A 25,561-nucleotide genomic window follows, 5' to 3' on the forward strand; every position below is an offset into this window, starting at 1 on the left:
GGAATGATCCATGTATACTTGTCGCTCCTTTAAATAAACTTATTCTAAAAGGTTACCTATTCAACACTGTAATAAGATTATTGAATATTGTTTTTATTGGTATAAATATTTTTATTTTGTTATCAGTAAATTAAAAGCCAACTAAATATTACTAGTATGCTATATACATATACATATTCATGGATCTACAATCTGTCGATATACCTGTAACTTGGCATTGCACAAGGCTATGTTTTTCTCTGGCTGTTTATGACGTCTTTACACTAAATCCATTGGATGTTGGATGTGTACGGATTGATAGTTTAGTCTTAGATACATGTTTTTTTTTTATTAGTTGTTAGTGGCTTTGAACTATAGCTGTCAGATAACTGTGAGTACTCTCAGATCTGTTCATTGTGTCTTTTTGTGTCGGGATGTATAAGTACCCGGCCACGTACACTTGTATTTTTTGTCCATCTGATGAGTTAAGCCTTTTTCAACTGATTTTTATAGTTCGTTCTTATGTTGTACTGTTATACCACTGTCCCAAGTTAGGGGGAGGGTCGGGATCCCGCTAACATGTTTAACCCCGCCACATTATTTATGTATGTGCCTGTCCCAAGTCAGGAGCCTGTAATTCAGTGGTTGTCGTTTGTTTATGTGTTACATAATTGTTTTTTTCCCTTTTTTTACATAAATAAGGCCGCTAGTTTTCTCGTTTGAATTGTTTTACATTGTCTTATCGGGGCCTTTTTAGCTGACTATGCGGTATGGGCTTTGCTCATTGTTGAAGGCCATACGGTGACCTATAGTTGTTAATGTCTGTGTCATTTTGGTCTTTTGTGGATAGTTTTCTCATTGGCAATCATACCACATCTTCTTTTTTATAATGACAGTTAAGAAATAGCCCAATTTATAATAGTTTAGCGATTTGTCAACATAAAGTCGAGTGATCATCTTCAATAGCAAAGCCAGACACTTTGAATAGTAAGAAACGTCATTAAACTAAATCTTTAAACCATGCAATTCAGATAAAGAAAACTTAATTCCTGTTCTTTTTGGTATATGATTTCCTATGGCTTTTATATATAGGAGTATTTCGATATAAACTACATAACTGTTTTTCTGAAATGTACAAACACAGAGCAAAATAACCTGCAATACAATAAAACAAGGATTTTCAACGGTCATGAATTATATTCTATTGCACCATGCCAGTACTTGACTGAGAGAGTGCCAAGGTTCACATAGACCCAGGTTCGAGGGCACTCGGGAAAATGAGGGTCCTTAGCACGTCTAGCCAAGTTTTACTTTATAATTAGTATTTACAAATAAACTAAATGTTTATTTTTAGCCGCCATGGCGTTATTAGTTTATTTTCAATCTATAGATAAGTTTGACTGTCCCTCTGGTATCTCAGTTTGTCCGTCTTTTATATACTTTTGGACAATATACATATAAAATTAATGTATGTTGATAAGCATGTATCAAATAGTTTATCCCCAGTAATACATGCTATAAATGTTTTACGATAATTTCTGAATGATCGATGTATAGAAAGCAGTGCTTGTTTTAAATTCCATCCATCCATCTCTGTGTCTCTATGATAAACCAGCTTGAAGCGATGGCTTTAAAGTTAGGACTATGAACAAAGCACAGAAACATGTATCATATGGGTTAGTCCAAATAATTATGACGTCTGGCAAGGCTATTTTAACTTTTTTCTGGGACGCCTTCCTACAACGTATGATCACGTATGGGTTAACCAGAGACATATAATAACCAGAGACATAATATGTCTCTGGGTTAACTTACAGATTCAAGTAATTCATATTCAGTTTTAATCTCATTCTGAGCCTGACAAAGTTAAGTGCCGGAGTAAAGTTAATTTTCAAAACAACTATATATCTTCGTTTTGTCATTAGCCCAATTAATTTTGGCAAACAACAAATTCAAAGTCATTATTTTTGTAAACATGGTAAACGTGATCTGTTTTACCGCGTACAATCGCACCGAACGTTTGTCACAGGTCATTTGTTTCAATGTATACTGAAACGTGACGTGTCTATTCCTACTAACATGCGCGTTTTATTTACTCCATTTCAACAACTTCCTGTTTGAATATATAATATACAAGGTTATAGATATTGTAACCCGGACTGTAACCTCGCATTTGTGCGCATGCGCGGCCGGAATTGGGCGGATCCGGTTATTTCTACTTTCACTTTTTGAAAAAAAATCTCCTATGTGGAGATAGATTTGTACGCTTTTATCTATACTATTAAACGAGAAGACCTCATTTTTGGTGTCGCTTCTCTCCTTTCCACAATAAATTAATCAACACGCCTCTGTGTCCTATAGGTACAGTGCATAGTCGCATTTGTCATCCATTCATATGATTATTCAGATTGAGTTATTTTGGGAGAAAAACGAGAAAAAAGGCATCCGGATATTGTCCCGTCATTGGACAAAATTTTAAGTCAGATTAGACTTCCGGTCTGCGTTTTTCTGTATACATACCAAGAACAAGTGTATTTTCAGAATTCTATCTGTTATCATTTTCAAGTTTACTATCCACGGCGGTCACAGAGTTTATTAAATAGAGAGGGTCTGTATACTATATCAATGACCACCATGGATCGATTAGTAAACTTAGAATTGAAAGTAAATACACTATATTTATATAGTAATGAATGTTCATAATATACAGATAAGCGCTAAAAATATTCATGTGAACTTTTGATACCTTTTCTGAAATTCTCCAGTCATTAAATCTTTTACAAAATTCATTGATTACAAAAAAAAGAAGATGTGGTATGATTGCCATGTTGAGACAACTCTCCACATGAGACCAATATGACACAGAAATTAACAACTATAGGTCACCGTACGACCTTCAACAACGAGCAAAGCCCATACCGCATACTCAGCTTCAAAAGGCCCCGAACTGACAATGTAAAACAATTCAAACCAGAAAACTAGCGGCCTTATTTATGTACAAAAAGTGAACGAAAAACAAATATGTAACACATAAACAAACGACAACCACTGAATTACAGGCTTCTTACTTAAATGTTCATAACATACTAAATGAAAATTATGTTTATATTGAAATTGATAGAAAACCAAAAATTGGGAATTTTGGAAATAAAGGAGGAGGGATAAAAAAAAAAAAAAGCATTTTCCTGTCCCAAATAACCTATATATGACTTATGATACTTTTGCTGAAATTCTCCAGTCATACAAAATTCTTCCAACAACACTTTACATACTTTAAACTACGCTCTGAATGCCCGCGATTTCGCGGGTGTGTTCTAGTTTACATTTATCTGCGAAAGAAAATACACGTCGTGCTCATTTGCTGAAGTGGCTCTCTTTCGAGTCCTTAAGAGCACACATAACAAAAACATGTGAAAGGTTTGAAAAATAATGCATTGTAACAATGAAAACATACATGATCAACTCAAAATGCAAAATAACATTTTAACTAGGAAAGGAGGCTTCACCCCCCCCCCCCCCCCTTTTCCTTTTCCTTTTCAAACTACAAAATGTGATCTGGTTCAAAAGAGTCCGACAATAAATACTTTTCATGTGTAATTATCATGTCAGTGTTCATAGGAGGTGACCAAATGATTTCTTGCGGCGTCCAGGAAGTTTTAAAAAGATGGATATGGATCATGCATGTATATGGGGGGAGAGGACCTTTATCGGGACTCCAGGATCTGGTGTTTTTAGGCTCAGGATTTTGGGATCTATAATGAGATACGGGAATTCTATTTTTGAATTTCTGGATGTCAGAATTTAAATTTATTTAAAAATCGGGATTTCATGTTTAAGGGATCAGGACCCCTCCTACCCCTGGTCATGTATGAGGGTGATACTTGTAATCCCTGGGAAATCTGGAAATCACAAATAACCGTAAAAAAAATTGGCAAATGACGTTTATAACAGTAGTTTTGGGTGCATGACTATAAAAATGTACACATTCCTTTAGGTGATATCAAAATCAATTAATTTTGACACTGTCAAGAGTGGATAAATATGGTATTGCAAGAGATTAGGTGGTGAAATCTGTTTTTCTGTCTTCATGTCGTCACAATGGGAATTTCAAAAGCCTGAAAATTTGACATCATAATCAAATATTGACCAATGAACAACTAAGATAAAACTAAACACACCTAGATTAAATGAAAATAATCATCAGGTCGGGAATGCCATAAAACGAGTTGAAAAAATCTTCATAATAAAAAAAATATTTATTTTTTATCACCAATGTAAACATATATTACCAATTGTATATATATATATCACCATTGCAAACATCTATCACCAGTGTATATATCTATCATCCTTCTGTTTTTATATGTATCACCAATATAAATATCTATCACCTCACTTTATTTATCACTACACTCTATATCACCAATATATTAAAATCTCCACACTGAATATATATAACACCACTCTGTATATTTATCACCACTCTATTAATCTATCAACACACTATTTAATCATCACCATTCTGTATTAATCACCACTTTGTTCAACACTGTATATCTCTATCACCATTCTATCACTACTCTTTATATATCTGTCACCAGACTATATATCTATCCCCACACTTTACATATCCATCAACCCACTATATATTTTTCACCATACTTTATATATCTGTCACCATACTTTAAATATCTGTCACAATACTTTATATATATGTCATTACACTTTATATATCCATCACCTCACTATATATATCTGTCACTATACTTTATATATCTGTCATTACACTTTACACTTTATATATCATTCAACACACTTTATATATCTGTCACCATACTTTATATATCTGTCACTATACTTTATATTTCTGTCATTACACTGTATATATCAATCACCAGACTCTGTCACCACACTTTATATATCTGTCACCAGACTTTATATATCTGTCACTATAATTTATATATCTGTCTTTACACTTTATATATCTATCACTACACTTTATATATCTATCCCCACACCTTATATATTTATCACCTCACTATATATATGTCACCATACTTTATATATCTGTCACCAGACTTTATATTTCTGTCATTATACTTAACATATCCATCACCACACTTTATATATCTACAATCACCTCACTATATATAGATCCGTCACCAATATATCCATCACCACACTTTATATATCAATCACCTCACTATATATATCTATCACCTGATCACTTTATATATCAATCACCTCACTATATATATCTGTCACCATAATTTATATATATGTCACCACACTTTATATATCTGTCACCTCACTATATATATCTGTCATTACACTTAACATATCCATTATCACACTTTATATATCCATCACCTCCCTATATATATCTATCACCTCACTTTATATATCTGTCACTAAACTTTATATATCTGTTATTACACTTTGTATATCTGTTCCCATACTTAATATATCTGTCACCAGACTTTATATTTCTGTCAATACACATAACATATCCATCACCACACTTTAAATATCAATAACCTCACTAGATATATCCATCACCACACTTTATATATCAATCTCCTCACTTTATATATCTGTCACTTTACTTTATATATCTGTCATTACACTTTATATATCATTCAACACACTTTATATATCTGTCACCATACTTTATATATCTGTCACTATACTTTATATATCTGTCATTACACTTTATATATCAATCACCAGACTCTGTCACCACACTTTATATATCTGTCACCTGACTTTATATATCTGTCACTATACTTTATATATCTGTCATTACACTTTATATATTGTAACGCCTCTGGTCTAGCATTACGTAGCTCATATTTAAATGTGTGTGTGTGTGTTTACTTGCTTAACACTAGAACCTTGGTAGCAGGCCTTTTATGAACTTTCACTGGTAATCGTGAAACATGCAATGGTAACTTGCAAACCTTGGTAGCTGGACTGAGTAATCTAAGACACCGGTTTCTTATTCATTTCAAGACAAAATATAACAAAAACAGTTATAAGTTTAGCAATGACTATTTAATCAGTCATAAATCAATATATATATGTTATATATAAATATCCCAAAGCAAAAACGGTTCAGAGCCCCCCTTGGATGTTAATCGTCGTGCGTAAACATGGGAAAGTGGTTTTACTATTTATAGTATTATAGTAAATAATATAGGTCACTTGTCAGGTCGTAAATATCCTAAAAATCGGGGTTAACATTAACCTGGTAATGGTTCACAAGTGGTATATGGCTCTGGTAATCATGGTATCTCTATCAAAATGGTCAAGGTAATGTGAGCTGAGCTGTCCAGAATCGTCTGCTACAACCGTTTATATAGTCCGGAAGTCCGCGGACACAGAAAGTGTGTCCGTAAAATTAACGTAGCGATTGGTTGTAATTCTGAATATACATGATACCGGGTTCTGGAAACTAGGTTATCTCTGTCCATTCCGATTGGTCCTTAAAACCGGAAGTTCCCACGGCAATAATATGGAACATGGCGCAAAAACAAATAGAACTACACAACTGTCGAGGGAAAAGGGGAGATATGGGCTTATCAAGAATAACCCTTAGTGGGAACGTACCCTGGTTACAATATAGACCCTTAACGTGATTGAATAAAACAGGTGAGCAAAAGGGACAAGCGATATACAGGTCAAACTAAAGCTGGGATCATGTCAAAGTACCCCCCTGGTCAAACAGTGAGAACGAACCCTGTCCTATCAATATTTCCCATAAACAATAATATAATACATACAATACAATACGGCCGCGATACCTGAAATATAAAGTGTTCATAGGCATAGTCCTTCCGTTCATAATATAACAGTGCAGCTCAGAGTAACGGAATACGAAAATGAAAGTAAAGTAGAAATGAACTCTCTGAGCAACACAAGAAAAGAAAGAAACATGATACATGTAAACCTATCAATCTTAACTCCTACCCTTAGGCATAACAATATCTACCCCTACACTTAATATATTTAACACCTCACTATATATATGTCACCATACTTAATATATATGTCACCATCTTTATATATCTGTCACCATACTTTATTTATCTGTCACTATACTTTATATATCTGTCATTACACTTTATATATCCATCATCTCACTATATATCTGTCACCATACTTTATATATATCTGTCACCATATTTTATATATCTGTCACTATACTTTATATATCTGTCATAACACTTTATTTATCCATCACCTCACTATATATATCTGTCACCATACTTTATATATCTGTCACCAGACTTAATATTTCTGTCAAAACACTTAACATATCCATTATCACACTTTATATATATCAATCACCTCACTCACTCACTATATATATCTATCACCTGATCACTTTATATATCAATCACCTCACTATATATATCTGTCACCATACTTTATATATATGTCACCTCACTATATATATCTGTCACCATACTTTATATATCTGTCTCCATACTTTATATATCTGTCATTACACTTAACATATCCATCACCACACTTTATATATCCATCACCGCAATATATATATATCTATCACTTCTCTTTATATTTCTGTCACCAGACTTTATATCTATCCCCAAAATTTATATATCTACCACTTCACTATATATCTGTCACCATACTTTATATATCTGTCACCAGATTAAATATATCTGTCACCAGATTAATTATATCTGTCACTATACTTTATATATCTGTCATTACACTTTATATATCCATCACCTCACTATATATATCTGTCACCATACTTAATATATCTGTCACCACACTTCATATTTCTGTCAATACACTAAACATATCCATCTTCACACTTTATATATCAATAACCTCACTATATATATCCATCATCACACTTTATATATCAATCACCTCACTATATATATCTGTCACCATACTTTATATATCTGTCACCATACTTAATATATTTGTCACATACTTTATATATCTGTCACCACCCTTAACATATTCATCACCAGATTTTATATATCCATCACCAGACTTTATATATCCATCACGTTACTATATATATCTATCCCTACATTTTAAATATCTTTTACCACACCTTATATACTGTCACCGGACTTTATATATCTATCACCACACTTTATATATCTGTCACCACACCTTATATATCAATCACTCTATATATCTATCACGTTACTATATATATATATATATATATCTATCACCTCACTTTATATATTTATCACTACACCTTATATATCTCACCAGACTTTATATATCTGACACCACACTTTATTTATCTGTCACCACACTTTATATATCTGTCACCACACCTTATATATCTGTCACCATACTTTATGTATCTTTCACCCAAATTAATTTATCTGTCACCCCACTTTATTTATCTATTACCACACTTTTTATATCTATCACCACACCTTATATATATGTCACCATACTTTATATATATGTCACCACACTTGATATATCTGTCTTCACACTTAATAAATATTTCAGCACACTTTTTATATCTGTCACCAAACATTATATATACATCACCACACCTTATATATCTATCACCTTACTTTATATATATGTCACCACACTTTATAAATCTTTCACCACACTTTATATATCTATCACCTCACTTTATATATCAATCACCTCACTTTATATTTATCTCTCACTAAACTTTATACATCTATCACCCCATTCTTCATTTATCACTACACCATTCATCTGTCACTACACATTTTATATCTGTCACCACACTTTATATATCTGTCACTACTCTTAACATATTCATCACCACACTTAATATATCCATCAGGTCACTATATATATATATATCTATCAACTCATTTTATATATCTATCACTATACTTTATATATCTATCATCAAACTAAATACATCTATCACCTCACTCAATATATCTGTCACCACACTTTATAAATCTGTCCCCACACTTTATATATATATATATATAGATATAGGAAGATGTGATGTGAGTGCCAATGAGACAACTCTCCATCCAAATAACAATTTAAAAAGTAAACCATTATAGGTTAAAGTACGGCCTTCAACACGGAGCCTTGGCTCACACCGAACAACAAGCTATAAAGGGCCCCAAAATTACTAGTGTAAAACCATTCAAACCGGAACACCAACGGTCTAATCTATATAAACAAAACGAGAAACACGTATATATTACATAAACAAACGACAACTACTGTACATCAGATTCCTGATTTAGGACAGGTGCAAACATTTGCAGCGGGATTAAACGTTTTAATGGATCCAAACCTTCTCCCTTTTTCTGAAACAATAGCATAACATCACAACATAGAAAAACATACGATAAAATATCAATTGGCAGACTTTACTCAATCAAAAAACGTATGATTACACAATATATTATATATATCACCACCCTTCATATATCAATCAACTAACTTTCACCTAACTTTATATATATCTGTCACCACACTTTATAAATCTGTCACCTTTTTTTATAATTTGTCACTACACATTAATTAACATCACCTCATATATCTATAACCATACCCAATATACCACTTTTTATACATTTGTAACTACACTTCATATATCTTATGACCTCAATTTATGTATCTATCACCACACTTGCTATTATCTATCAACACATATAATATATCAATCACCTCTCTTTATACATCTGTTACTACACTTTACATATCTATAACCCTACTTTCTTTATTTATCACCTCACATTCTTTATATATTACCTCACTTTCTTTATCTATCACCACACTTTTTTTATTTATCACCTCAATTTTTATATCCATCACCTCATATGATATAGCCATCACCACAGTCTATATATTTATCACCTAACATGATATCTTAACTTCATTTATCTATCACCAACTTCTATATACATATCACCTCAATTCAATTTATTTTTGTCTATCCCCATACTTAATATGTTTGGTTTATCCTCTTACTGTATAAGGCTATCACAACTCTATGTGTATCTGTTAAAACCATGTTTATACCAATTTGAAAATGTATATAAGCATACTAATGACTAATGTATATTTACAGCAATCTGTGTATGTTTGCTGAAAACTAAAAGTGATTCAGTTCGGCACCTATCATTGTAACTATTTGTTTGTCAGTATGGTTGATTATGTTGCACAATCATACACATTTCAATTTTGAAAACTATTATTGTCATCGTAGAAAAGACTGGTGTTTGTGTGTGTATCTTTTCAGAAAATGGATGGGATTCTCATTGCTATATAGAGATATTTGAAAAACAAACAGAACATATTAAAGCACACCACATGACTGATATCTGTATAGTATATAAATACAGCCTAGCGATATATGTAGGACTGTATCTGTAGGACACCAAATTGAGGAATAGATATCTATGACCACACTCTACATATCTATCACCACTCTGTATAATTAATCACCTTACTGTATATATCTATCACCACTCTGTATCATCAATTGTCATAGTGTATATATCTTTCACCACTCTGTATCATCAGTCACCATATTGTTTATCTCTATCAGTATCACCACACTAGACATCTATCCCAACTCGTTATCACCAATTACCATACTGTATATAGCTATCACCTCTCTGTATGTATCTATCACCACTCTGTATCATCAATCGTCATAGTGTATATATCTTTCACCACTCTGTATCATCAGTCACCATATTGTTTATATGTATCACCACACTAGACATCTATCCCCACTCTGTATCACCAATTACCACACTGTATATAGCTATCACTTCTCTGTATGTATCTATCACCACTCTGTATCTTCAGTCACCATATTGTTTATATGTATCACCACTGTGTATCATCCTTCACCACTCTGTATCATCAATCACAACATTGTATATATCTATTATCACTCTGTATCAGTTTTCACCTCTCTGTATATATCTATCACCACTCTGTATCATCAATCATCACACTCTATATTTAAAAAAGAAGATGTGGTATGATTGCCAATGAGACAACTGACAACTACCAACAAAAAGACCAAAATGACACAAACATTAACAACTATAGGTCACCATACGTCCTTCAACAATGAGCAAACCTGATACCCCATAGTCAGCTATAAAAGTCCCCGATAAGACAATTTAAACGAGAAAACTAATGGTCTTATTCATGTTAGAAAAAAATAAAAGAAAAACAAATATGTAACACATAAACAAACAACAACCACTGAATTACAGGCTCCTGACTTGGGACAGGCACATACATATATAATGTGGCGGTGTTAAACATGTGAGCGGGATCCCAACCCTCCCCTAATCTGGGACAGTGGCATAATCTAGTATCACTCTATCATTAATCACCTTACTTTATATATCTATCAACACACTATATACATCTATCACCTAACTCATCATATGTCACAACACTTTATATATCTATCACCACACTTTATATATCTATCATCACACTTTATATATCTATCATCACACTTTATATATCTATCATAACACCTTATACATCTATCACCTAACTGATCATATGTCACAACACTTTGTATATCTATCACCACCCTGTATATATGTCACCATACTTTGTATATCTATCATCTCAGTCTATATAAGTAAGACCTCATTTTATTAATATACCACCTCATTTTATATCACCTTATTTAATATATCTATCACCACACTGTACATCTACCACTACATTTTATATCTCTATCACCTCACTTTATACATATAGCACCACACTGTTTATCTGTCACCACAATTTGTATATCTATCCTCTCACTCTATCATCTCACTTTATATATCTTTCACCTTAATTTATATATCTATTTCCTCATTTTATATATATACTAGAACACACCCGTGATATCATGGGTCCGTGACTGAATTAAAGTATATAACTATGCGCAAGACTTATTTTTGTATTAGTATTGTCATCTGATAAAGTCATGCCGATTATAAGATATAGCTATCACAGTTTTCTCTGCTTTCAAATCTTTCTGTTTGAACCCGTCTAACTGGAACTAATCAATTATTGGTAATATTAATTATTTGGAAAATGAAAAGTCCTGGGATGGAGTATTTGTTTTATCAACAGCATTGTCCTATATTAGTTATAAATAAAGTTGAATTATTTGATTCGCTGTTTTACGTCATGCCCGCTAACAAATTGAAAACTGTACCTATACGCCTTATTTTTAGTATTCGTATTGTTATCTTATAAAGTCTTACTGATTAAAATACTACAATAGGTAACAATTTGACAATTTAGTATTGTCAACCCTGTGATTATGACCCGTGTATACAGCATATCCTGAATACACCGTTTGGTGGTGCGCCTGTCAAATGCAGAAAATTAAACAGATGAATATACTATTGGTATCGGTATCGGACTCGACCCGGAACTTCTTAATTATTAGCAATATAAATAACGTGGAAAACAAAAGGGCCTGGAGTGGTGTAATTTTTAATCTACACCTTTGTACTATATTATTTATATATAAAGTTGAATTCTTTGATTCATCGTTTTTACGTGATGACAGCTGACAAATTGGACCTCGTAATTTTAGTATTATAGATGACATCCTTGAAAATATTTTCTTGACCTCACTGTTGATAATTTTTCACCATATTTTATATATGTATCCCCTCCACATATGTATCTTTTAACTAAATGCACTGCTTAAATCAATCACAACACCATTGCTATATATGTCACCACACAGCATATATATATATATATATATATATATATATATATATATATATATATATATATATATATCATCCTTTTGTTTATATATCATCACACTGTATATATCTTTATACTATTCTGTGGATCCTTTACCTCACTGTATATATACACATAATCCCACTATAACTAAGTCCACACTTATCACCTATCTATATCTTTTTATCACCATCATATCATATTTATAGTAACACAATGATTATATCTATCATCATTATTTATCTATTTTTCACCAGACTGTATACTATAACTTGTTGTATCTTCTATAAGTCAGAGAAATGTACTGGTCATTGTATAATTTACAGTGGAAGGAGATATGCAGATATGCAATGTCCACTGAGATATGTTTGTATAAGCTTGTATACTAATCATGTAGCAATTATCAAATTGATTATTTATATTTGTGTTCTTCTTACAGAAATACCAAACAACATTTTGCAAGGATTTAGAGGTCATTGGTGAAAATGGAAGAAAGGACATAGGTACATCTAATTTTAAATGAAATAACAAGAATAGTTAAATGATTTACAAACAAGCAGCACTCAGCAATAGTGATGGTAAAGTATTTTTATAAAATGATACTCAAAAAAAGATATATAAAGTGTGGTGTTTAATATATTCCTCCATTGCTACAGTCGCTGCATTCATCACCACACTCTCCATATATATCCCAACAGTCTCAATAGCTACCCCCATACTATGATCATTTATCCCAACAGTCTCAATAGCTACCCCCATACTATGATTATATATCACTACAGTCTCAATAGCTATCCCCATACTATGATTATATATCACTACAGTCTCAATAGCTATTTCCATACCATGATTATCTATCACTACAGTCTCAATAGCTATTCCCATACTATGATTATATATCACTACAGTCTCAATAGCTATCTCCATACCATGATTATCTATCACTACAGTCTCAATAGCTATTCCCATACTATGATTATATATCACTACAGTCTCAATAGCTATCTCCATACCATGATTATCTATCACTACAGTCTCAATAGCTATCCCCATACTATGACCATCTATCACTACAGTCTCAATAGCTACCCCCATACTATGATTATCTATCACTACAGTCTCAATAGCTATCCCCATACTTTGACCATCTATCACTACAGTCTCAATAGCTATCCCCATACTATGATTATCTATCACTACAGTCTCAATAGCTATCCCCATACTATGATTATCTATCACTACACTCTCCATTCTGATGCCAACAGTCATTATGTATATATCATAATAATCTCTATGTATATATCAGGATAATACAAAAGCTTCCCTTTTACTTTATTTATCAATCACCTCACTTTATATATCAATCACCACACTCTCTATATATATCCCCATACTCTCTATATATATCCCCATACTCTCTATATCTACCCCAAAAGTCTCTCTGTATATCTCCACATAATAAACACCTTAGATTACCTTACTTTATTTATCAATCACCTCACTTTATGTATCAATCACCACACTCTATATATATATCCCCACCAACTGTGCAAGGGCTGTATAGCCAGTCAAGGTCGCTAAAAACTTCCATTTGTTTGTTATATATCCCCAACTCCCAATATCTGCCTCAAAAGTCTCTCTGTATATATCTCCACACAATAAACAACTATCACCTTACTTTATATATCAATCACCACACACACACTCTCTATATCTATCCTAAAAGTCTCTCTGTATATCTTCACATAATAAACACCCATCACCTCACTTTATTTATCAATCACCTCACTTTATATATATCAATCAACACACTCTCTATATATATTCCCATACTTTCGATATCTATCCCCACAGTTTCTATGTTTATGACTGAATTATATACACCTATCACCTTACTTTATTTATCCATCACCTCACTTTATATATCAATCACCACACACTTTCTATATATATCCCCATACTCTTGTTATGTATCCCCACAGTCTCTATGTTTATGACCACATTATAAACACCAATCACCTTACTTTATTTATCCATCAACTCACTTTATATATCAATCACCACATACTCTCTATATCTATCCCCATACTTTCGATATCTATCCCCACAGTCTCTATGTTTATGACCACATTATAAACACCTATCACCTTACTTTATTTATCCATCACCTCACTTTATATAACAATCACCACATACTCTCTATATCTATCCCCATACTTTCGATATCTATCCCTACAGTCTCTGTGTTTATGACCACATTATAAACACATATCAACTTACTTTATTTATCCATCACCTCACTTTATATATCAATCACCACACACTCTCTATATCCATCCCCATACTCTCAATATCTATCCCACTAGTTTCTATGTTTATGGCCACATCATAAACACCTATCAGTTTCCTGTTTTTATCAATCACATCAAACTCTCTATATACGTATAATATGCCCATAATCTCCATATCTATCCCCACAGTCCATATGTTTATGACCACTTTATAAACACCTTTCACCGTACTTTATATACTTTCACCTCGCAAAAATTATCAATGACCACACACTCTCTATATCTAACCCAGAAGTCTCTATGTTTATCTTCACAACATAAACACCTTTCACCTTACTTTATTTATCAATCACCTCACTACATATATCAATCACCACATACTCTCTATATATATCCCCATTCTCTCTATATTTACCCAAAATTCTCTATGTATATATCCACACAATATATCATATCACCTTACTGAAAATACCAATTACCTCACTTTGTAAATCAATTGCTCATTTTATATGTATCACCTCACTCAAAATATCTATCAGCTCACTGTTAATATTTTCACCTCAATATATACATTATGTCTTTCACACCACTGGGTATATCTCTCAACTTCCAACTTGAAAGTGGATATGAGTATGATAATAATCCATGTTTCTGTACAGAAATCTGTTTATGTTAATTTAGATTTTAAACTTAAAATGACTCAATGTGACACCTATCATTGTTATTATTTTTTTTCTTCAGAAAAGTGAAACAAGATTTTTGATAGATAGAAAATAGAAGAAAAGGAAAAGGTAATCTTCATTGAAATTTAAAGTAATATACATATGTATGTAAAGAGTTAATTAGCAAAGTATTATACATACGTATGTAAAGAGTTAATTAGCAAAGTATTATACATATGTATGTAAAGAGTTAATTAGCAAAGTATTATACATATGTATGTAAAGAGTTAATTAGCAAAGTGTTATACATATGTATGTAAAGAGTTAATTAGCAAAGTATTATACATATGTATGTAAAGAGTTAATAAGCACTTAAACAATCCTGGTTGAAATGAAATAATTTAAAAGAAATGTTTTTTAAGGTATAACCGCTCCAAAATGTCATGCAATATTTTATGTAAATATCATGTCAGGCATCTTTTCAGTAAAAGCAGCAAATATGATATACTAACTGGGGGTCAATGATTGTAACATTCAAAATGAGTAAACCTTATAAACATATTGTTTCAGTGTTATTGCACTTGAAGCATTGTCTACAGTATACATCTGCTGGCACACACATAATGTATATAGCACCACATATTATGTATCTACTGCCACACATAATATAATTATGGCCACATATAATATATCGACCGCCACACATAATAAATCAACACACTGTGTATATCTATCACCATATTATGTTTGTCTATCACCACACTATTGTTTATCACCACACTATTGTCTATCACCACACTATGTTTGTCTATCACCACACTATGTTTGTCTATCACCACACTATGTTTGTCTATCACCAAACTATTGTCTATCACCACACTACCTTTGTCTATCACCACACTATCTTTGTCTATCACCACACTATGTTTGTCTATCACCACACTATGTTTGTCTATCACCACACTATCTTTGTCTATCACCACACTACGTTTGTCTATCACCACACTATGTTTGTCTCTCACCATTCTATGTTTGTCTATCACCACACTTTATATTTTAATCATCACAGTTGTAAAGCAAAGAAAAGTAATTACCCAAGAAAAAAATGATTTGAACTTTAAATGATTGGTCGCACAAATGAATTGTATTTCTATAAGTTTTACATTTTGATACTGTCTTGGGATTCTGCCATTGCAGTGATGAAACACTCCTATTTGTCCTTAGATGGAAAACAAATGACAACTGTTTGGGACTTTTAAATTTTGTATTGTTTTGGAATAATTATTTATTCAACTGAACCATATTGTTATGTTTTAGGTTAAACAAGATTTAGTGCCTGCCACACAATTAAGAAAGAATGAGAGGCAAGAATGTCTACAGAACAGAGGAGATTATTTGTACTGCACTTCGATTTGTGTTATAGTTATATTCAATTAGTATTAAAGAGTTATGTACAATAAATCATGTTATATTATGTTCTTTAAAAAATACTTTATGTCAATTCTCCTTCTCATGCTTGGTGTTCTTTGACAACATTGGATTCTCTTAGTAAAGTGACAAATGCATATCTTTTTTAACCATTTTCTAACATGTGTATCTGTAACAACTAGAAGATGCAGAAGCAGTTTTAATATACCTTTATACTTGATTACCCTTTAACTGAATGTAGCTCCTAGGAAAGTTAGTGTTTAGAATTCTTTTTATAGGGGAGTCATATTCAGTTCCAAATAATTATTATTGAAGGAGCTATTCCCCTTGGAAATATAAATTATACGAAAAATTGCATGGAAAGCCTTTTCAAATCTACATCATTCATAGGATTGCTACGAAATTTATATTGAAGGTTTATCTTAGCAAGTATTAGGGTTAGATTGAAATTCATTTCAAATCCACTTTTTCACTATTAGTAATGTCCCTTGGAAATTAAATTTTTATAGGAAATTGCCTTATACATGTTTTATATCAAATGCACTTTTGGCAATTACAGAATGATTTTACATCAGACTAAACTGGATTGATTTTAACCTACTCACTTTCTAAATGTGTTGTCTACACTAATGACAGGGTTGGTTTTCTCCTTTGAACTACATTATACAATATTGTATGTGTTTTGCCATTGTTGAAAGTCTCCATTGGATAGTTATCTTCTTGATAAACATATCACATTTCAAGTTTTTAAGTTTTAAGCATGTGTAAAACAATGTTTAATTGAAAGATTACTTCAAGATTTTCTTCATGTATTACAATAACGCATGATATGGGTCTCCTTCCGTGACACAAATTAAGAACATGCAGAGCAAAAAGAATATGCTTGATTTGTATGAAGTAAAATAAAAAAATACAGAGCTCCTAGGAAAAGCAGAAATGGAACGTTCCTGATCAAAGGCAAAAACACATCAAACAGAATGCATAAAAGGTGAAATAAATGAATACTGAACTCCGAGTAAAAATTCAAAAAGGAAAGCAATCAAATGGCAAAATCAAATGATGAAATACATCAAATGATGAAATGCATCAAATGAATAAACAACAACTGTTATATTTGTATTTGTATTTGTATATTCCTGATTTTGTACCTGCATTCTCAAATGCAGAAAATGGTGGATTTAACCTGGTTTTATAGCGCTAAACCTCTCGCTTGAATGACTGTCACATCAAATTCCATTTATTTATAACAATGCTTAAAAAACGGACATATTTGGTATAATACCTGTCTTTTTACTGAAATGGTACAGACATTTTCTGATTTTGAAACTGGTGGCTTTAAACGAAACTGGTTTTATAGCTAGCTTAACCTCTCACATGTATAAAATTCGATTATATTGACAACAATGTGTAAAAAAAACTTACATTATAGTTGGTCGTTAATCCGCTCAAACTTGTATGTATTGCATGTGTTCTTAAGTATTGTCTAATTGTAAGGTACGTTAGTGTGTTTTGTCTGTGGTTCTCCTTCACAGTCTGAATGTATTGTCTGTGGTTCTTTAAAGTTATCTGAATGTAAATAGTCTGCACATGGTTTTTAAAACAGTCTTTGCATTTCTATGGTTGTAAGACACATCTAGTCTTTTTATTGTCTGTGAATTCCATATACAGTCTGTATATGTTTTGTTTATGGTTATGAGATATAGGCAATTGGTATTGTTTCGAATTCTAGGAACCAGTTTGTATCAGCCGTGGTTCTGAATATTTTTTTGTTTATTTGTATGTACTGAAACCATTGAAGAATTTATACAGTTGATTAGTTAAAACTTGTTTGTTACTCAAAAGACGTTATTTCATAATTTAGGTAATACTTGGATTTTATTATAAAGTTAAATATCTAATCCCGAAAGACATATGTCGAAAGAGTTGATCTCTTCATACTAGCATTGAGAAAATCAAGTCTTAATTATTCAAAGCAAAAAAATCATAAAGGTACCGTTAGATATTTTTAACTTGTTTGTAGTGAATGGAATCTACACGGTCTTTACTGTCTTTTGATAATACATGTTTGTTCATAACAACACCTGTGCACGAGCAAATCTAAGGGTAATTGGGAAAAAAATACAAAAAAATAGTCATGCGTTTATTCACTTTTTTTGCCGAACATTGATATTCAGTTTTCATGAAGAAAATGTCTTTTGATAATACACTTTTGTACAGAACACACGAACAAATCTATGGACAATGGCGAAAAATACGAAAAACTACAGTCATGCATTTTAACTTATTTGCCGAACATTAATATACAGTTTTATGGAGAAAATATATAGCTAACATGATTTCGTCATAGTTCTTTACAAGTATATATGCCGTATTCATCATTTTCCTGACCGAAGTGGACATACAATTATTAGTTGCTGATAATAAATGGCTATTTATAAGAAAAACTTCTATCATTTGATTGAAAATGTAGTATAGCGATTCAAAAAGTCACAACTATCAATCGATTTGAAGGGAACATACAGCAGATGCAGTTATTCAAAACCTCGCAGAAGTTAAGCTTAAGAGAGGCGATCGATAACAAAGGGACTTACAAACTGAGACGTAAAAAATAAAGGGACAACGCCAGGGATAAAAAAAGAAAAAGACCAAATCACAAACACAAACAACAGTTTTAAAAAAACATAAAAAAACTGAAGACTTAGCAACACAAACCACACCAAAAATCTTCACTGAATATATCTTTTTCCGTGGGTGGTTTAGAATTATTGAAGAAAGACTGATATTTGTTAATAATAGAGATACAGATAAAAAGATAAAAAAATATATATGTTGTGGAGTACCAACCAGAAGCCGCAAATATTTAGAGGATTTGATTTTTAACTGAAGATAGTCATTTTATTTAAGCAAATTGTCGACTCTCTCATATACACGGATCGTTGAATGTTCAAGGCATGATTTAAGCTCAGATCTGGTTGTGATATAAAATTACTTGACATAGATAACTTGCTATCATGAATAAAGATAATTTCACTCTTATGGAATTTAATTAAGTATTACCTCTTACGACTACCACATTTGTTTGTTACTAAATCATTAGCTGGAACAACTTTTCTACGTTTTCTGAGTACTTGATTTTTTTAATGGTATATATATTGATTAATTCCTGTTGCATAAAATTGAGAATGGAAATGGGGAATGTGTCAAAGAGACAACAACCCGACCAAATAAAAAACAACAGCAGAAGGTCACCAACAGGTCTTCAATGTAGCGAGAAATTCCCGCACCCGGAGGCGTCCTTCAGCTGGCTCCTAAACAAATATATACTAGTCCAGTGATAATGAACGCCATACTAATTTCCGAATTGTACACAAGAAACTAATATTAAAATAATACAAGACTAACAAAGGCCAGAGGCTCCTGACTTGGGAATGGCGCAAAAATGCGGCGGGGTTAAACATGTTTGTGAGTTCTCAAACCTCCCTTATACCTTTAACCAATGTAGAAAAGTAAACGCATAACAATACGCACATTAAAATTCAGTTCAAGAGAAGTCCGAGTCTGATGTCTGAAGATTTAACCAAAGAAAATAGACAAAATGACAATAATACATAAATATCAACAGACTACTAGCAGTTAACTGACATGCCAGCTCCAGACTTCAATTAAACTGACTGAAAGATTATGATTTCATCATATGAACATCAGGCACAATCCTTTCCGTTATGGGTTTAGCATCATACCATCATAACATATATGAGAAGAACATAACCCGTGTCATGCTAACAACTGTTTTTAGAACAAATGTTCAACGCCCAGCGACGAATATTTCACGCACAGAAGTCAGTAGTAAAATTAGTTAGAAGTTCAACTTGATACGTGTACATTTGTCATGATACATATGAATAAACTTTAAAAAAAATATATGACTAAACTTTGTAATTTGTTAAAACGTACAAGATACAAGATTTGAAGAAGTTTTCAATATATTTTTCTGTTTGTTTGCATTCAGTTATTCTATCAGTAATCATAGAAATGGATGTAGCATTAACAGATTTGCTTGACTAAAAATTAATTTAGCGTCTGTCCGATGTTCAGATTTATAACATATTTTACAATGAAATGAAGAAAATATCTTAATTGCTTATAACACTCTGTTAAATGTTTCGATGAATGATGATACTTTATAAACTATAACCTGTCGATCTTAAATGATCTTGAAGTTTGGTGTGCGAACACCAGCTGACATATGATTTACCCCTATAATGTTGGACTTTTCAATACCATGTTGAAAAAGGGTCAAGTGCTATATGGACAACTGATATAACTGTCGCATAATTAATTAAAAATTACTCCCCAACTTGGAACAAGTGTACCTGCTATTCAAAAAAGGAACACAGTGTGAAACGGCGTATTAAATTGAAGCAATATCGGTTATTCTGAAGACAAATCCTTTCTTGATTTAAATCAATACGACAGAGAGAACAGCCTTTCGTGTAACTGTATATTAACTCCTTAAGATTTAACCTAATTTATATAATAATTGAGATATAAGTAATGCCAAAACGAATAAAGATAACTACAATTATATTTTGAGCTTGCGTACCTGTTAATTTCAGGCTTTTCATTGGAATATAAGTGAATCTCCAAGTGTATAAAGTATACGCTATAAAAAATCTGATAAAAGAATGAGATGCTTAAAGATTATATGGTTAAGATTATGAGAAATTTTAATTTATTGTAATGGGAAAGTTTGATTTATTGTAATATAGGGTTTCAGAAAATGAGTGTAAAATCCATTAACATGTAATATGGTTAAGATTATAAGAAGGTATAAATTATTGTAATAAAGGGTTTTCAGAATTTATGGATAAATATTGGCAAGAATTTGTATAAACCGCAAAATCCTTCTTACTATACAAATCCTTAACACTGTGTATCTCTCAAATAAACCTATTGTAAAATACGTTCATGCTTCAAAAAATCTACTACAATATAAATTGCACTACAACATTAGAAAGTTAACATTATGCCAAAAGATTATTACATTTCGGTTAGGATTTTTAGAGTAGATGGTGATAATTACAACGAGTAATATAATGAGCAGATACATGTCCTACAAAAGTAAACACAAAGACAACTTGAAGATAAAAATCAGATAAAGAACTAACGGTTTATGTTTTGTGGGTGGTGCCAACATAAACGATACAATAGTTTGTGCAGATTCACAAATTCTGACCATAATCCTGCAATTTGTATTATATCAAATGTACACAAAGGATTGTAGGTGTTGTTTCTCGAATTAAGCTCATCCTGTCTACTGAACAAATTCTGACCATTATCCTGCAATTTGTATTATATCAAATGTACACAAAGGATTGTAGGTGTTGTTTCTCGAATTCAAGCACATACTGCCTACTGTATAAATGTACATTGATAGATTTCAGTTATACCTTAGTATCAATATAGCTCCTGTAGTCGGTAAACTCCCAAACGTGATCCTTTACAATAAAGGTTGTGGTTATCCATGTGAAATTGTTTAACATATAATCCCTTATTCTAATGATTTTGTATTATCATTGTGGCATATATCAAACTCATTCCTTCAGTGTATACATTCAAGTTTGTGGTTATATGTTTTTTGTCGAGCCTTCGACTTTAGTCGAAAAAGCGAGACTAAGCGATCCTACATTCTGTCGTCGGCGTCGTTGTCGGCGGCGTCCACAAATATTCACTCTGTGGTTAAAGTTTTTGAAATTTTAATAACTTTCTTAAACTATACTGGATTTCTACCAAACTTGGACAGAAGCTTGTTTGTGATCACAAGATAGTATCCAGAAGTATATTTTGTAAAAAAATAAATTCATTTTTTCCGTATTTTACTTTTAAATGGACTTAGTTTTTCTGTGGCGAAACATTACATTCACTCTGTGGTTAAAGTTTTTAAAATTTTAATAACTTTCTTAAACTATCCTGGGTTTGTACTAAACTTGGACATAAGCTTATTTATGTTTATAAGATAGTATCCAGAAGTAAATTTTGTAAAAAGATAACTCCATTTTTTCTGTATTTTTCTTTTAAATGGATTTAGATTTTCTTCCAGTTAACATTACATACAGTCTGCAGTTAAATTTTTCTTATTAGATTCATTAACTATCCTAGATATTTACCAAACTTGGACAGAAGGTTCTTACAATCATAAGATAGTATCAAGAGGAATATTTTTATTGATTTTTTTCCTCATTGTTGTTGAGCCTGCGATTTACAGCAAAAGTAGGCGAGACACTGGGTTCCGCGGAACCCTTAGAAATTTTTTTATTAAGTTAACCCATTTTAATTCATATTTCATAGTGAGTCTTTCTATGTTGTGATGTCACACTGTTGTTCTGTTAAGGGTTAAGCTTGGTACCTATCTAAAAAATTAATTCCGCTGCATTTGTTATTCGCCTGTCCTCATTAGGTACCTGATGTTCAGTGGTTGTTGTTTGTTGACGTGGTTCATAAGTGTTTCTCGTTTTTTTCATTTAGATAAATTCGTTTGTGTTCCCGTTTGAATGGTTCACAATAGTTTGGGCCCTATATAGCTTGCCGTTCGGTGTGAGCAAAAACTCTGTGTTGAAAACCGAACTTTGACTTAAACATGTTATAATTGGTTACTTTTACAACTTGGGACTTGGATGAAGATTTGTCTAATATCACATCTTGTTATATCTATATATGAAGGATTGTAGATGTTCCTTCTCAAATATCAACACTTACATCCTCCTTATTATAAAAAAAGAAGATATGGTATTGATTGCCAATGAGACAACTCTCCACAAGAGACCAAATCGACACAGAAAATAACAACTAAAGGTCACCATACGGCCTTCAACTATGAGCACAAACCACAGCTTTATAATTTTCCTGGAAATATTTCATATTCATGTTTTTTTTACATGTCTTGTAGTCAGTAAAATACAAAATGTGTATGAAGGATTGTAGATGATCTATCTCAAATATGAACGCTTGCAGCCTACTGCATAAATGTTGATGTAAAGATTTGATCCTTACTAATGTACCTAAGATTTTCTATTTATGAGTTTGACTGTTCCTCTTGTATATTTCGTTCCTCTTTAATATATATCTTGCAGTTGGGAAAATACCAAATATGTATGAAGCATTGCAGATTTTCCCTCTCAAATATCAACACTTGCAGCCTACTGTATAAATGTTTGTGGAAAGATTTCATGTACCTATATATCCCTTGCAGTGAGTAAAATATCAAATGTGTATGAAGCATTGTAAATGTCCTCAAAGTTTGACACTTGCAGCCTACTGAATAAATTTTCATGGAGAATTTCAACACATACAGCCTACTCTATAAGTGTCTTTTGGATATATTTCACCCTGACTAAAGTACCTATGCATGTCTAACCACATCTTCCTATATCTACTAACAGTCGATAACATATAAAATGTGCATAAAAGATTGTAGATGTTCCCTCTGGAATAATCTGAATATTTTAGGAAACCACTGACTCTATTTTATGAGCTTCATATACAATTATTTCAAGATTTTCCAAGTCTCCCTATCATAAGACTGTTTACATTTTCTTATCATCATCATAGACACAATTTTTATTTCTTGTCAATAAAGAGATGAGGAATTTCATTATATATACAGAAAAGCAATCATATAGGATTGTTGCTGGAAAATTGTCACATTGATACAAAGTACAGTTGGGTGCAGACCAAGCATTACATAAAGTAAACGCAAGTTAACGCGGCGTGCACATATTTCGTTAGTTAACTTTAAATTTCGCGTTTACTAGTAAACGCCCGTTTACTTTATTTACGTTAACGCGGTCAAAATGGAAATTTCTAATGTCTACTCGAGTAAACGCGCGTTTACTCTGTGTCCGTTTAGTCAGTAGTAAACGGCCGTTTACTTCAGATTTCACAAGTTTAATTTTACGTGCACGTAAAAGTAAACGGGCGTTTACTACAGATTTCTAAATTGTATTTTTACGTGCACTTGAAAGTAAACGCGCGTTTACTTTTCGCGTTAACTAATTGTGTATATTATAGAATAATCGTCGCGTGCATTTGTACATTTATTTATGTTGTTAAAATGACTTAATATTTTACGTATTTGTGTTTTAAACCTTAACATTCAAAAACACTTTTTATTACAAATATAAACATTTATTAATTGCAAAAAAAAAAATCAGTTCCAAAAACTTTCAACAGCAGCTTTTCTACTTTTTCTGTTCAAAATTTACATGTACAAATATCAACTTAAACTTAATATCCTCTCACGAATGTAAACTGAAAGTTTTGTAGGTTTTACAGTTCCAGGACGAATTTCCATTTTGTTCTTATATGCAATTATTAATTTTCAATAAATTAATTAATTAAAGAGGTGTCATTTCATTAAATGCAATCGTCAATATGTTGATCGAAAATGGACAG

At 32.0% G+C, this 25,561-nt stretch overlaps 1 long non-coding RNA gene across 2 annotated transcripts; it reads left to right on the forward strand.

The window, feature by feature from the left end:
- The first annotated feature begins 3,297 nt into the window (after positions 1 to 3,297).
- LOC143052699 (uncharacterized) lies at positions 3,298 to 17,143 on the forward strand. 2 transcript variants are annotated; one of them, XR_012971211.1, is made up of 4 exons: positions 3,298 to 3,396; positions 13,169 to 13,232; positions 15,762 to 15,811; positions 17,000 to 17,143. It is a non-coding gene; the product is annotated as an uncharacterized LOC143052699 (long non-coding RNA). The 2 variants fall into 2 exon arrangements; XR_012971210.1 differs by lacking the exon at positions 3,298 to 3,396 and having other exon boundaries at positions 13,223 to 13,307.
- The last annotated feature ends 8,418 nt before the right edge of the window (positions 17,144 to 25,561 follow it).

This window comes from Mytilus galloprovincialis, chromosome 11 (assembly GCF_965363235.1).
Source record: "Mytilus galloprovincialis chromosome 11, xbMytGall1.hap1.1, whole genome shotgun sequence".
Taxonomy (NCBI): domain Eukaryota; kingdom Metazoa; phylum Mollusca; class Bivalvia; order Mytilida; family Mytilidae; genus Mytilus; species Mytilus galloprovincialis.